At 43.7% G+C, this 12,466-nt stretch overlaps 2 long non-coding RNA genes across 3 annotated transcripts in view; one reads left to right on the forward strand and one right to left on the reverse strand.

Annotated features, from left to right (window-relative positions):
* Positions 1 to 1,656: 1,656 nt before the first annotated feature.
* On the forward strand, positions 1,657 to 7,995 carry LOC147582338 (uncharacterized). Its single transcript, XR_015248993.1, has 2 exons — positions 1,657 to 6,497; positions 6,728 to 7,995. It is a non-coding gene; the product is annotated as an uncharacterized LOC147582338 (long non-coding RNA).
* Positions 7,996 to 8,244: 249 nt separating this feature from the next.
* LOC147582339 (uncharacterized) overlaps positions 8,245 to 12,466 on the reverse strand; it is a 135,704-nt gene continuing 131,482 nt past the window's right edge. The window contains exons 4-5 of one of the 2 annotated variants that reach the window (XR_015248992.1): positions 9,567 to 9,842; positions 8,245 to 9,241 (exon numbers count right to left, since the gene is read on the reverse strand). This is a non-coding gene — a long non-coding RNA (uncharacterized LOC147582339). Of the gene's footprint in view, positions 9,843 to 12,466 lie in introns of both variants that reach the window. The other variant, XR_015248991.1, reaches the window with a different exon arrangement.

Below are 12,466 nucleotides of genomic sequence, written 5' to 3' on the forward strand. Positions count from 1 at the left end.
CGGTGATGAGGCTCCGGGACGACACTCACGCAATTCCCTGCCAAGGGAAGTTGAGAAAGCACCAGTCCACGTGGTAAAAGTGGGAGAGAACTCCAGGGACCTCCCAGCGATTTGTGCAAATGAGACCATGCCATCTAGCTTCCCAGAAGCTCCGGCCCTCTGTTCCGACGTTACAGGTGTGGCTCAAAGCGGGCCGTGGCCCCAGACCTGCAGCCCCGGGCACAGCTAACAACTACACTGAAGAGGCTGAGGCCACCCCAAGAGCCAGAACCAGAAGGCAGGGCGGGGAGGCTCTCAGCGTCCCCCTTTTTTTTTTTTTTTTTTCAACGTTTATTTATTTTTGGGACAGAGAGAGACAGAGCATGAACAGGGGAGGGGCAGAGAGAGAGGGAGACACGGAATCGGAAACAGGCTCCAGGCTCTGAGCCATCAGCCCAGAGCCTGACGCGGGACTCGAACTCACGTACCGCGAGATCGTGACCTGGCTGAAGTCGGACGCTTAACCGACTGCGCCACCCAGGCGCCCCATCAGCGTCCCCCTTTTTAAAGGCCAGGGGGTGGGAAATTGTCCAGAATGCTCCCCCATCCAGATTGCAAAGTTAAAGTCAATAGTGTGTACTTTAGTGGTGACTAACCTCCAATTTTCCTCTTCCCATTGCGCTGAGTCAGTCCCTGGCGACCTGTTCACTTTAAGTGTTTGGATGCAGAAGGAAGGAGGGGCCCATCCGTTTCTGGGCTTTGAAAGCATGGCATTCTAGTTTGTTCAGGTGTGGCCGGGGCTTCTCATCACTGACTGTGCTGTCTGGGTCCTTGCTGTCTGTTCATTATTTCAGGGACTTGACGCTGTAAGAATGTGACCGAGCCCTGAGTTTCCAGGCTCCCCCCCCACCGCCAAAGGAATACCTGGGGCTATGGAGTAAGATAGAAATCTACCTCCGCAGCCAGGACACATGAGGCATCCAGACTACCAGGAGCCCTCATTTCTGTTCTCTTTCACTGCTGGGCCCTGAGCACCATACCCGAGGCAGAGCAGAGAGGTAGAAACCCAATTACACATATCATTTAGTCCAACAAGGAATAAACACACCAACTGGGAGTGCCACTGTGTCCGGCTCAGGAGGATGATCCTCCTCTCTGTTTCAGTCATAAAGAGAGCCTGTGGTTTATGCCCCTCTATTCTCTCAGGGTGCCTAACACCACAGAGCGAGTTGGGACAGAGAAAGAAAGGGAACTAATCTTCCCCCCCGCCGGTGCCAGGAACTTTTTTCTATGCTTTACATCTACTGTTTCATTTACTTCTCCTCATCCTCCTGAAAGTATTGCTGCTTTTAGCTTACATTACATATCAGGTGATTAAGGTTCAGAGGCAGTGAACTGTTTGCCCACCGTCACACAGATTGCAAGAGAGGGGGCAGAGATTTGAACTCAGGGCCGCAGGCTGCAAAGCTCATCCATACCCCAGCAGTAAAGATGCACTAACTTTCGCCTATCGTCCAGAATCTTATAGAAGCCCCTCCCTCTTAACTGTATGCTGAGTACAGACTTTTCTGCCCTATTATGGCTGCTGAGGGCCTGGGTGACGCCAAGCCTCTCCACCCACCCCCATCCGGCCAGGAGAGCTGACTCCCTTGGGGGGGGGGGGCAGATCCCCAGCAGGCAAACTATCTTGGTTCCAGTGAGGGATGCGATTCAAACCCTGTCCCTCCCCTCCCAGTGGAGACTACCCCTGATGTCTGCCCTGCACAATTTAACCTCTGTAATTTACAGTCTGGTCTTGGGAGAGCTTAGAAACTTTTCCTTTAAAACAGTGGCTGGAACATGCAGAGAGCTGGAATGAAGATTCCACATGGGTTTCATGACTAGATCTACTACACTCGAATCCATTATATTGAAATTACTATAAAATTCACACTATTCCAAATCCCCAGAAATGATGGTTTTATTTAGAAGTCAGTCAGCAAAGGGATGATTTCATAGATCCCAGTGCCAAAATCTGAGCTCAGTGCTTCTCAAATGTTGTGCTTTCAGGACCTCTTCATACTCTAAAAAATTACTGTAGAAACCAAAGAGCTATTGTTCGATCTAAGTTACATCTACCAATATTTACAATTTTAGAAATGAAAATGCAACAAAACTTAAAATATTTATTCACTGGAAAAGAATAAACCCAATACATTTATGTTAACATAAATAACATTTTTAGGGAAAATAACTTTATTTTCCAAAACCAAAAAGATTAGCAAGGGTGGCATTGTTTTACATTTTTAAAAATTTCCTTTATTTCTGACTTAACAGAAGATAGATGAATACTCATATCTGATCCTGCCTTCAGTCTGTTGTGATCCCAAATGTGATGCAGCCCCTGAAAGGACCGTGACAGAAGGAGAGGGAAAAAAAGGCAAAGAGTATCCTATGACCATAGTTGTAAACTTGTGGATCCTCAGACGGGGTCTCAGGGACCACCCACCCTCCCAAGGAGTCCCAGCACCACACTCTGAGAACCACTGTCTAAGCTTAAAAGTGTGATTTTTCTTTGTTCTTTAAATTTTTTAATGTTTATTTATTTTTGAGAGAGAGAGACAGAGCATGAGTGGGGGAGGGACAGAGAGAGAGGGAGAACAGAATCCAAAGCAGGCTCCAGGCTCTGAGCCGTCAGCACAGAGCCCGACGCGGGGCTCGAACTCACGGACTGCGAGATCATGACCTGAGCTGAAGTCGGATGCTTAACTGACTGAGCCACCCAGGTGCCCCAAAAGTGTGATTCTTCTTTTGAGTGTCTCCCCACCCAAGCAATATCGAAGCGACTATGGCCTTGATAGAGGAAGTTGGTGGGAATAGGGGTCAATTTCAGAGGCAGCAATGACCCAGCTACTGGTTTGAGGAGGAAAATCTTGGAGACAACCACCGTGTTCAGCCAGGCTGTACCTGGCTGGAAGTACCATCCATCCCCAGGGGTCTGGCTGGGACGATGCACCTTAACCACCAAGTGGGGCCAGGAAGAAGAGATAGAGTGATCCCCCAATCTCTGCTGCCAGAGCCCAGGTGATGTCTGAATGAGGCACTAGGAGATCATGGCAGAAGTTGGGGGGCGGGGGGCGGATCCTGTTCAGTTGTGGGACCGCGAGGGCCTCAGAGCCACAACCTGAAATGCAGCAGCTATTTGGATAGTGGACCTGCCAATCATAACAATGGCAACAATAATAATATACTACTAATAATGTAGAGCTACCATTTATTGAGCACTTTGAGCCAGGCAGTATGCCAAGGACTTGACAGAAATCATTTCATTAATCCCTCACAACCAACCCTTTCAGGTAACTATTAACCATAATCCCTTTTCGACAGACAGAGGAAGCAAGGCCGGAGGAATTAGAGTTATCAGCCAAAGGTCACACAGCTCCTGTGGTAGCTGAGCCAAAATTTGAATTCAGGTCTACCAGACCAGAAACTCTCTCCCAGCTCCCAGCCACACCAAGTGGGCAACCTCTTGATGGAGAACAATCAAAGTTTGAGGGCAGGAAACATGAACGTTACTGCTTTTCAGTGGATGATGCATGGGGACAGGATAGACACCCTTTCCAGCTCTAACCACCCTCTCGGAGGCCCCAGAGCCGAACTGTATTGGGGTCATCAAAGACTGAGGAAGGTGATGAGCCAAGGTGACAGCTCTGGGCGTATGGCCCCTTGCTTTCAGGGCCCTCCAATGACCCTCCTCCAACCCAACTCTGCCCCCCGCCCCCATAAGCCATCTTGCCATTGTTGCCACCAGCGGGACAAGTGTGGGAATTGGCACTCCCACCCGAACCCTCCTCCGGAAGGTCTATGAAAACTAAACCCCTTCAAAGCTCTGCCTTGCAGTCCTTCAGAGCCCTGCTCCCCAGCAGACATCTGGCACGAGGCCACCTCCACAGCCCGCCCCTTCTGAGCTCAGCCTCCCAGAGGTGTGAACTTCTCATAAACAAGCTCTATCTCCTATTCCCTGCAAAAATAAACAGGAAGATTGTATGAGAATCCTCTTCCAAGGCATCCTCCCTTCTCCCTAATCAGAGGCTCCGAGGAGTTCTGCTTTGCACGAACTTTTAATACTTTTAATTTGCGTGCAGACAAGCACAAAAGACTCAACCGGATATACCTGTTATTTCCCAATGACCTGAGAGCCCAAGTTTATATTAAGCCTTGGGTTATGGCTTAGCTTGCACGCAAGGTTCCAGGACTCCTGCAGGCAATTGAGAGGTGGTGGTGGAGAGGACAGGAACAACTCTGAAGTGACAGCACATAATTTAATTCCCCTTAAGCTTTCCAGGCGTGCAGACTGTTCCTTTTTTGTCAGCATATAACCTAAGTGATTTGTTTTACTCAGGCAAGAAATGTCTAATTTAAACCATATTGCAGCTAAGCCTTCAGTGAAGAAAGAGAGCTCCCTGCAGCTTGGCGTGTGTGTGGAGAAGCCGCACGGGCGGCTGAGGCAAAGCAAACCCCTTACAGCCCCTGCATTTCTTACCCGGGTCATGATTGGAGAAGCATGCATTCTTGGGCTCTAATCGCCACGCTCACTCTTCGTTCTCGTGCTTCGTCCCTCGTGAATGGGTTTAATTTCAGTAAGAATGTTTATAGGAGCACGTTGACTCATTGTCCTCAACGTCCTAGGTTTGGGTTCCATCTGAGCCACCGGGGGCTGTGGGACTTCATGCAAACCTCTTAAACTCCCATCACTGATTTTTCTTCTCTGAAATACAGCCGGGAGTGGTGCAGATTGACACATTTTGGTGGCGAGTAAGCTGGTTTAAGAAGGAAGAGATCTGTGCCCCAACCCTGCTTTACCCCTTACTAGCTGTGGATCAGAGACAAGAAATTTTCTCTGGGCGTCAATTTCCTCCTCTGTAAAATAAGTGAGTTGGATGAGTTGGTCTTCAAAGTTCCTTCAGCTCTAAAAGACTATATATGCCCTAAATCACTTCCAGTTTGATAAAATATCAGTAGCTATTATTACTATATTATTATTATTATCCGTGATTCCCTTCTATAATTCCAAAGAAGTCACTAGCCAGACAAATCTTCTTTTGAAGTTCTTTTCAAAAACTACTTTTATATGCCTAACTTCCATGAAACAAGGAGGATACTAGCCCCCCTAAGCCCTCCATGGTGGGATTTGATGTGAAAGTTCGGTGTCCAACTCATTCCCATCAAATTATTGAATTTCCCCTGTAGCCTCGCCAGGAGGCTAAAAAGGGTCTGTAAATACAGCCTACATTTCAAGGCTGTTCCCTCAGCCAAAATTGCCCCCTCCCTTTCTCTGCTGTGGAAAAGCCTCATTCCCTTTGGCTCCTTTCCCCATTATGGAACGAATTGTTTTCTCCTCTTGATCCCTTGAGCACTTTGCACTATTATTTCATTGACTTCATTCGATCTGGTGTTATTTTTGGTTTCATATCCAATAGATCGCTGCTCAACTAGACCTGGGGAGCAGGGACTTCGTCCTCTGTACAACCCAGCCTCGCTGCCTTCCTTCCCTCTCCCTCCCTCCCCCAGGACCTGGTATACATTCAGTGTTGGTGGAAGAATTAAACTGTTGAGCCCCCGTGGGTTTTATCACAATGGGATAAGAATGCTCCAAGGGTTAGAAGTTCACAGCCTGGGCTGAGCCGCACTGATCCCCACCCCCTCAAGGATCACTGATTAGGCTGGTGATCAGAAGGAGGATGTGGGCTTGGGAGTGAGTGGGTGGTTGGGATCCGAGGAGCATGTGTTGTGGGGTGCAGGAGAAAACTGGCTTTCTGGGGGTGAGCAAAGGTTGGCTTAGCCTCACGTGATAAGAGGGGCTACATATTCCCTTCGCCATAGCCAGGCTTAGAACCAGCTGGTCGGCCCTCCTGTTCAGAATGCTTTGTAAACAGCACCCAACTCAGATTACAGGGGAGCTTTTCTGAAATTTAAAGAACAATTGCTATTCAGTTTTACTTGCCCCAGGCCCTTCCTTCTTGTAGTATACGGTAACTCTCTTATGCACATTTCCATTTGCCCTACTCTTTGTCCAAGGTGGACCCTTGAATGCATTGATGCCTTCCTTGCCTTTGGTGTAAAGACATGTCTGGAGGCATAAAGCCCTGTGTGGGCTTCTCTTTTTCTTGCTGAATGTAAATTCTAATTTAAAACAATTTTTTTGATTTTGACTAGACAGAGATTTTGCAGGAAATCTGATTCTCATTTTAAAATGAACAAGGGTGGCACCTGGGTGGCTCAGTCGGTTAAGCGTCCGACTTTGGCTCAGGTCATGATCTTTTGGTTTGTGGGTTCGAGCCCCACATGGGGCTCTGTGCTGACCACTCAGAGCCTGGAGCCTGCTTCAGATTCTGTGTCTCTCTCTCTCTCTCTGCCCCTGCCTGGTGCTCTGTCTCTCTCTCTTTTAAAAATAAAAATAAACATTACAAAAAATAAAAATAAAAAAGTAAAATGAACAAGGATTTGAGGTCAGCCTAGTTAAGACGAGTTTAGAAAAGGTGCTTTTTTTTTTTTTTCCAACGTTTATTTATTTTTGGGACAGAGAGAGACAGAGCATGAACGGGGGAGGGGCAGAGAGAGAGGGAGACACAGAATCGGAAACAGGCTCCAGGCTCTGAGCCATCAGCCCAGAGCCTGACGCGGGGCTCGAATTCACGGACCGCGAGATCGTGACCTGGCTGAAGTCGGACGCTTAACCGACTGCGCCACCCAGGCGCCCCTAGACAAGGTGCTTTTAAACACAGTGTAGAGAGATAAGGAAGAGCTGTGTTATTGGAAAGGCGAATTACTTTCAGCAAAGCCTTTTTCCAATGAAAATGAACAAACAAAAATTTTGTAACGAAGAGTAGCAACCACCCCCCAAAAAGGTTCTGCCGCCCACCCTTAATTGTTGCCCTCTTGTGGAAGGAGTCATGGGTGCTGCAAACTTTGAACAGTTTCTTCAGAGAAGGAGCACTCTACTTGAAAAGCTGAATATCTTGGTAAAAAATATTGTAAGTAGTGAAATAATTAAGAGCTAAGATAACTGTGTCCTTGGAGTTACCTTTTTCTTAAAATATATGGATTATCTCATGAAGCAGAATCCGTGTGGCTGTTGCATGTAAGTAGCTAACAGCAAAGAAAGTTGGAATTTCATCTCTCCCAGGCTCAAGAAAAGCCAGAGGAGGAACAGAGGTCATTTGTGGTGACCGGGAGAGCACTGGGTTGGGGCTTCAATGGATGTCAGGTTAGTGTCCTTGTGCTTTAATAATTGGGAGAAACGTGACAGCCGCAACTTTATAAAACATTCCCAGAGAGTGGGAGAGCCAGAGAAGGCTGAGACAACTTCCATAAAAGCTTGGGAAGCAGAGCAGATAAAACCTGTGTGCTACCACAAGAGCAGATGGGGAAGCAACATTCCAGAAATGAAGGGGAAATGAATGAAATCTCAGGTCCCAGAGGAGAAAGGCAACTAAAGGCTGACCTTTCCCCTCCCAACTGGCCTGGAATGCTGGCTCAGAAGAAAAGGAAGGGTCGGGGGTTTCATTTCTTAAGCTGATGTCTCAGCAATGATAGTGAAGTGGGCCCAGCTGGCTTTTGAAGATGAGGAGGGGAGTGAGAAAGGTAACAGTGGCCTGTGGGGAGTGTTGAGGGTGGGGGGGGGGGGTGGGGGAGGGAAATGGACTTCTGAACCAGCATCTGGCAGCTTGGGTGGAAGGACTCTAAGCATTGAGGTCCACAGACCAAGCAGAGATCTGGAAGGGCAACAAACACAACTTTGGGGGAAAGGCAGCAGAGTGGGGAGGGGTTCTCCCTTCTGAATCTGAGGAGGGCATTTCACCCTGAGGACAGCTGAGCAGGAGGGCCAGGATGGCCACCAGCAATGCCAGGAAACGCGTGTGGTATCCACCTGACTTCCAGCAACAATTTCTGCAAAGATTGTGACACCGCGAGCATGTGTCCCTTCACCTCTGCTCTAAAAATGCCATTAGATAAATGCCTGTTTTATCAGCACTATGTGAGATTGGCTTTGTTTGTGGAATTCTGCAAGACAACTTGCAGTCATGGGAACGTCTATGTGACCCAAGGAGAAGCAGGCCCTTCTCTGAGGCCCCAGGGCCCTGGGGTTTGGAACATTTCCTTGGAGATTTTGTGAAGGGTGAAATGGGAGAGAATGTTTACCTTAGAGTAATGTCGGGGAGCAAGAATACCTGTCCTCGCAAAGGTCCTTCCAGCTGGACTAAGAATCAAACTGACATGGATGGATCAATAGGAGAAAATCAAATTTAATAGCATACATACAGGGAATCCACACAGACATGGAAATTCCAAAGACAGTCAGGCCAAATGAGGTCTGTATGCCATCCTGAGGTGAGGAGAAGGGATAGGAGTCTGGGACTTTGAAGGGAAAAAATGCAGTTGACAGGGCAGTAAGAAAAGGAGCAGGTGTTTGGTACTTAGATGTCTGCCCTGCCCTACAGATGGGTCATGCAGATAAATGTATCTGTGGTAATAACCGTTATTCTGGGAAAGATTTCCAATTTAGATTCTCCTATGCAGCTCAGGGAGGAGCAAGGACTTCCTCTTGACCTAGAGGGTCTCGACTGCTTTCAGCTCAAAATAGTCTTCACACCAAAGTGGCCCATCTTGGGACAGCCTGTCTTTGGCCCTCACAGTTCCGTCCCCTGAAACTTCCTGATGGTTCACACATTAAAAGTTGAGCTGGTAGATTGTTTCGTCTCACCGAACCACTCCCCTGAGTCTTGATAATAGGTCAGCTTAGTTGAACTCGTTTCAGAAGGTGGCGTTTCTCCAAGCTAAGCCTATGGTTCAAGTAATCAGGTATTAGATAAGAGGCCTTTCTACGGAAATAAAAGAAAAGCAGCGGTTAATGATTAGATCAGATTATAAACCTGTCTCTGAGTTCTGAGCCAGCCAGCTGACAAGACTTCTAGATGTCAGGCTCCGAGCATCTTCAGACAGAGTGAAGGCAGGCCGTGGCAATGCGACAGATTCTCCTGGTTTGTAGCTCACATGTCTCTAGCAATCTGTTGAGTGGCCCACAGTGCAGTAGGTACAAAGATTGTCTAGACATGAGCCATTGTGGCAATTTCTCTGAAGTTTACACCAAGCCATTTTATATTAAGTTTGCAGGGCTTCAAGGAAGAGGGAAGTTTTAGTTCTCAAATGATTCCAAGTCAGAAAGGTGGGAGAACATTCAAAAACATTAGTTTGGAGAGTTGTAGCCTGGCACTGGAGAACACTAGAAGAAATCAGGATTTAGGCCAGCTAGTAATAAATAGTGTTAAAATTTACTATTTACAAAGATGTGTTATCGAGACATATTTTCTCTATAATCACCCTCATTTTTACCAACGGTAGCCAGATTAACACTAGTTTGTTTGCAAAATAAGTCTAGTTTCCAAAAAAAAAAAAAAAAAGTGGCCTGATTATTTACACATATAGGCTTTTAAAACTCTGCTTTGTTGAACTTTTCATAAGGAATCTCTAGAATGAACTTTTAATAGCCTCTTAAGGCCAGAAGTCAAGCCAAATACGTGCCATCTGACTTAATCTGCAATACTTACAGACTTGGGTGAATTCCTCTCTTCTCGAGGTCCCCAGAACATCCTGAGCTTCCTGCACCTGCCAGGGAGTGACCTTCTTTATTCACCTGGTGAGGCTGCTGGGACCTTTGTAAGCAATGCACCAGGCTGATATTTTCCAAGGGGTTTTATTGGCTCCATAAAGTCAGGCTTAGTTCCTTAAGGCTGTCTGTTCATATCTGAGTCTATGCACGCCTCTCTCAAATACGACATTCCAGCCAAAGCTTTTGTAATATAACTAAGGCTTCCAATCATGTCCTGTCATAAAGAGAACAGGTTCTTGTTGAACTTAGGCAAATAAATATATTGCCATAAAAATATAAGAATACTCACTGAGAATTTCTGAATTCTGGGGCGTTCGGGTAGGGAGAAAAGATAAATGTTACAATTTATTCACAAAGGTATATTTTATCAAATTGCTATCAACTAGTTAGCCTAGAGAAGTTTTCTTTAATCTAGAAAAAAATGTATTTTTAAAAACTCAGCAAGGTTTCAAACAAAAAGTCATAAAAATTATAATTAACCTCCTTAGTTTATGCAGTTCCCATGTTATTATTAATTCTTATTCTGCTTGAATCCAGGTTTTTCACTAGTTCTGGATTTTTTTTTTTTTTTTTTTTTTTTACTTAGTTCAGTTTGATGATCTTGAGCATATCAGGAACCTGTATTCAGAGTTCTTTCCATGAATCTCCCTGAAGATGAAGCATGTTTGCAGGAAGCTTTTATAAAATCACCTGAGTAAAAGTATAATTGCCAGTAAATAATAGAAGACTTAAAAATGGCACAGTTAACGATCTGATTAGACTCATTACAATGCAGTTGACATGGAAATTTGGTTAGCTTTGGGACCCACAACACGTCAAGATAATAACATGCCAGGATGTCAGATTTTTAGGACTTTCATAAAAGTCCTAAACTTTTTAGAACACAGATTTAATAATAATGATAAAAAGAACACTGATTTTCATAGTTTACCCGCATAAATATCATCTAAGAGGCTTTAATATCACTGATTGGACAATGCTACCCATGTAATTTAGCACACCATATAAGCCTAATTAGTTTAATTTCTTGCAAACTTGATTTAATTTCTTGGAAATGTTCTAAGGGCCCCCTGTTCAGTTAGACTGTGGTCAAAAACTTGATTTTAGAATTTGATTTTGGGAAGTATATAAAAATTGATTAAATAGGATCACAAATCATTACGAAAGAACACCTAATGATACAAATAGCCAAAATGACAATATAAGATTTCACAGGCAAGGTTACACAGTGGTAAGCAAAACATAGCTCTTTTAATAAAGACTCAGTTTTCTTAACTAATCAAAGGCCTGATAAACTTAGGAAATTATTTTGGCAAAAGAGAATTATTGTTTTTTAGGCAGATAACTTAAAAGCTAAAGAAAAACTTTTGTTTACAGTTTCTCATTAAGAGCAGGCCAATAGTTTAAGGAAATTTAGTCCTTTTCACAAAGAGAAAACAAAATTTTAATTTTGCCTCAGTGTGTTTTTGATATTAAAATAAATTTACTTAATTTATCTTGATCTTAGCCAGGACTGACCACACGTAAAATTTCTTTCCAAAGATTCTTTGTCCAAAAACCTTCTGCAACGTTCTTTTTTGCATTCAGCTGTTGCCCCAAGCTTTCCAGCTTTAAATAACTAAGTCTCACTTTAGGACAAAATTATTTTGTTTTCCCTCAACAAAGATGTGTTCTTTTTCCTCAGACTTTTTCTTACCAAAAACACATATCTTACTTTCCTTGCATACAGGGTTGTTTCCCTTAATTCCAGTCATCTTAATTACATTCATTAGAATTCTTCATGCTTAGAAACCTTAATTTTTAGTGAAAACTAAATAATAAGAAGTTGCAAATTGTCTGCTGTACCATAATTCTTTAGATTGGCAAATGTATGAATATATTTCATAATTTCTAAAAAACATGTGTTTTTCCATAGTATTATCTTTCAATAAAGCATAAAGCATGCTTATTAACAGACCCAAATTCATTATTAGCTTTTCTGTAATAAAACAAAAGCAGATAAGTTATATTCAGTATAAAATGTTCATTATGTTATCTTATTTGGAGATGATCTAGATAATCGATGAATTTAAACTTACGGTTCAACCTAGCAAAATTTTAAAGTTTTAGGTTACCAAAGATTTTGGAAGCTATTTAAAAGTTTATCTACAAACTTTTTTGTTTATCTTACTGACATCTATTTACTTGTTCCTAAGGATTATGCCTAGACTACCCACAAAACTTCATGAAGCATTAGACAAAGTCAGCCATTATTCTAAGGTTTTGTTTTGTTTTGTTTTTTTCCCCTGACAAATTTGGCAAGAGAGAGATAACCTGAACGTCTCTTTTAGTCAACACACGCAGAATACAAGTTTTCTATTTAATGCTGATAACTCTAAAGATCTATTTTAATTAAACCAACAACCTTCAACCTGCTTTCTTTTCAGATATTTTCCCAAATCATATGAACCTGAAAAACATTTAGGTTAGTTTCTAACTTTCTGAGTTTTAGAATGCCCAATCCTTAAAAGTACTTGCCTTCAAACCAGCTAAAATACACCTCTTTTACAAATTAATTTTAGCAATACCACCCGGAGATAGAGAAAATATTTCACCTTTACAACATATGTGGATGCAAAAATACAAAGACAAGGTACAAACAAAATCTTTCCCAGCTTTTGCTTTTTTTTTTTTTTTTACTAATATTTGTGTAGCCGACATTATAGACTCAATTTCTAAATACTTCTCCCCTCCCTCCCAGGAGAAACTTCTTGAAGTTTGCATTTCAAGGAATGGCTCTTAGGTTCTAGAGAAGAAGGGGTAGGAGGGAGGGAGTTTACATCACAAAGACACAGAGAA

Source organism: Puma concolor, chromosome A3, assembly GCF_028749965.1.
Source record: "Puma concolor isolate L17-30 chromosome A3, mPumCon1.1.hap2, whole genome shotgun sequence".
NCBI classification, from domain to species: Eukaryota; Metazoa; Chordata; class Mammalia; order Carnivora; family Felidae; genus Puma; species Puma concolor.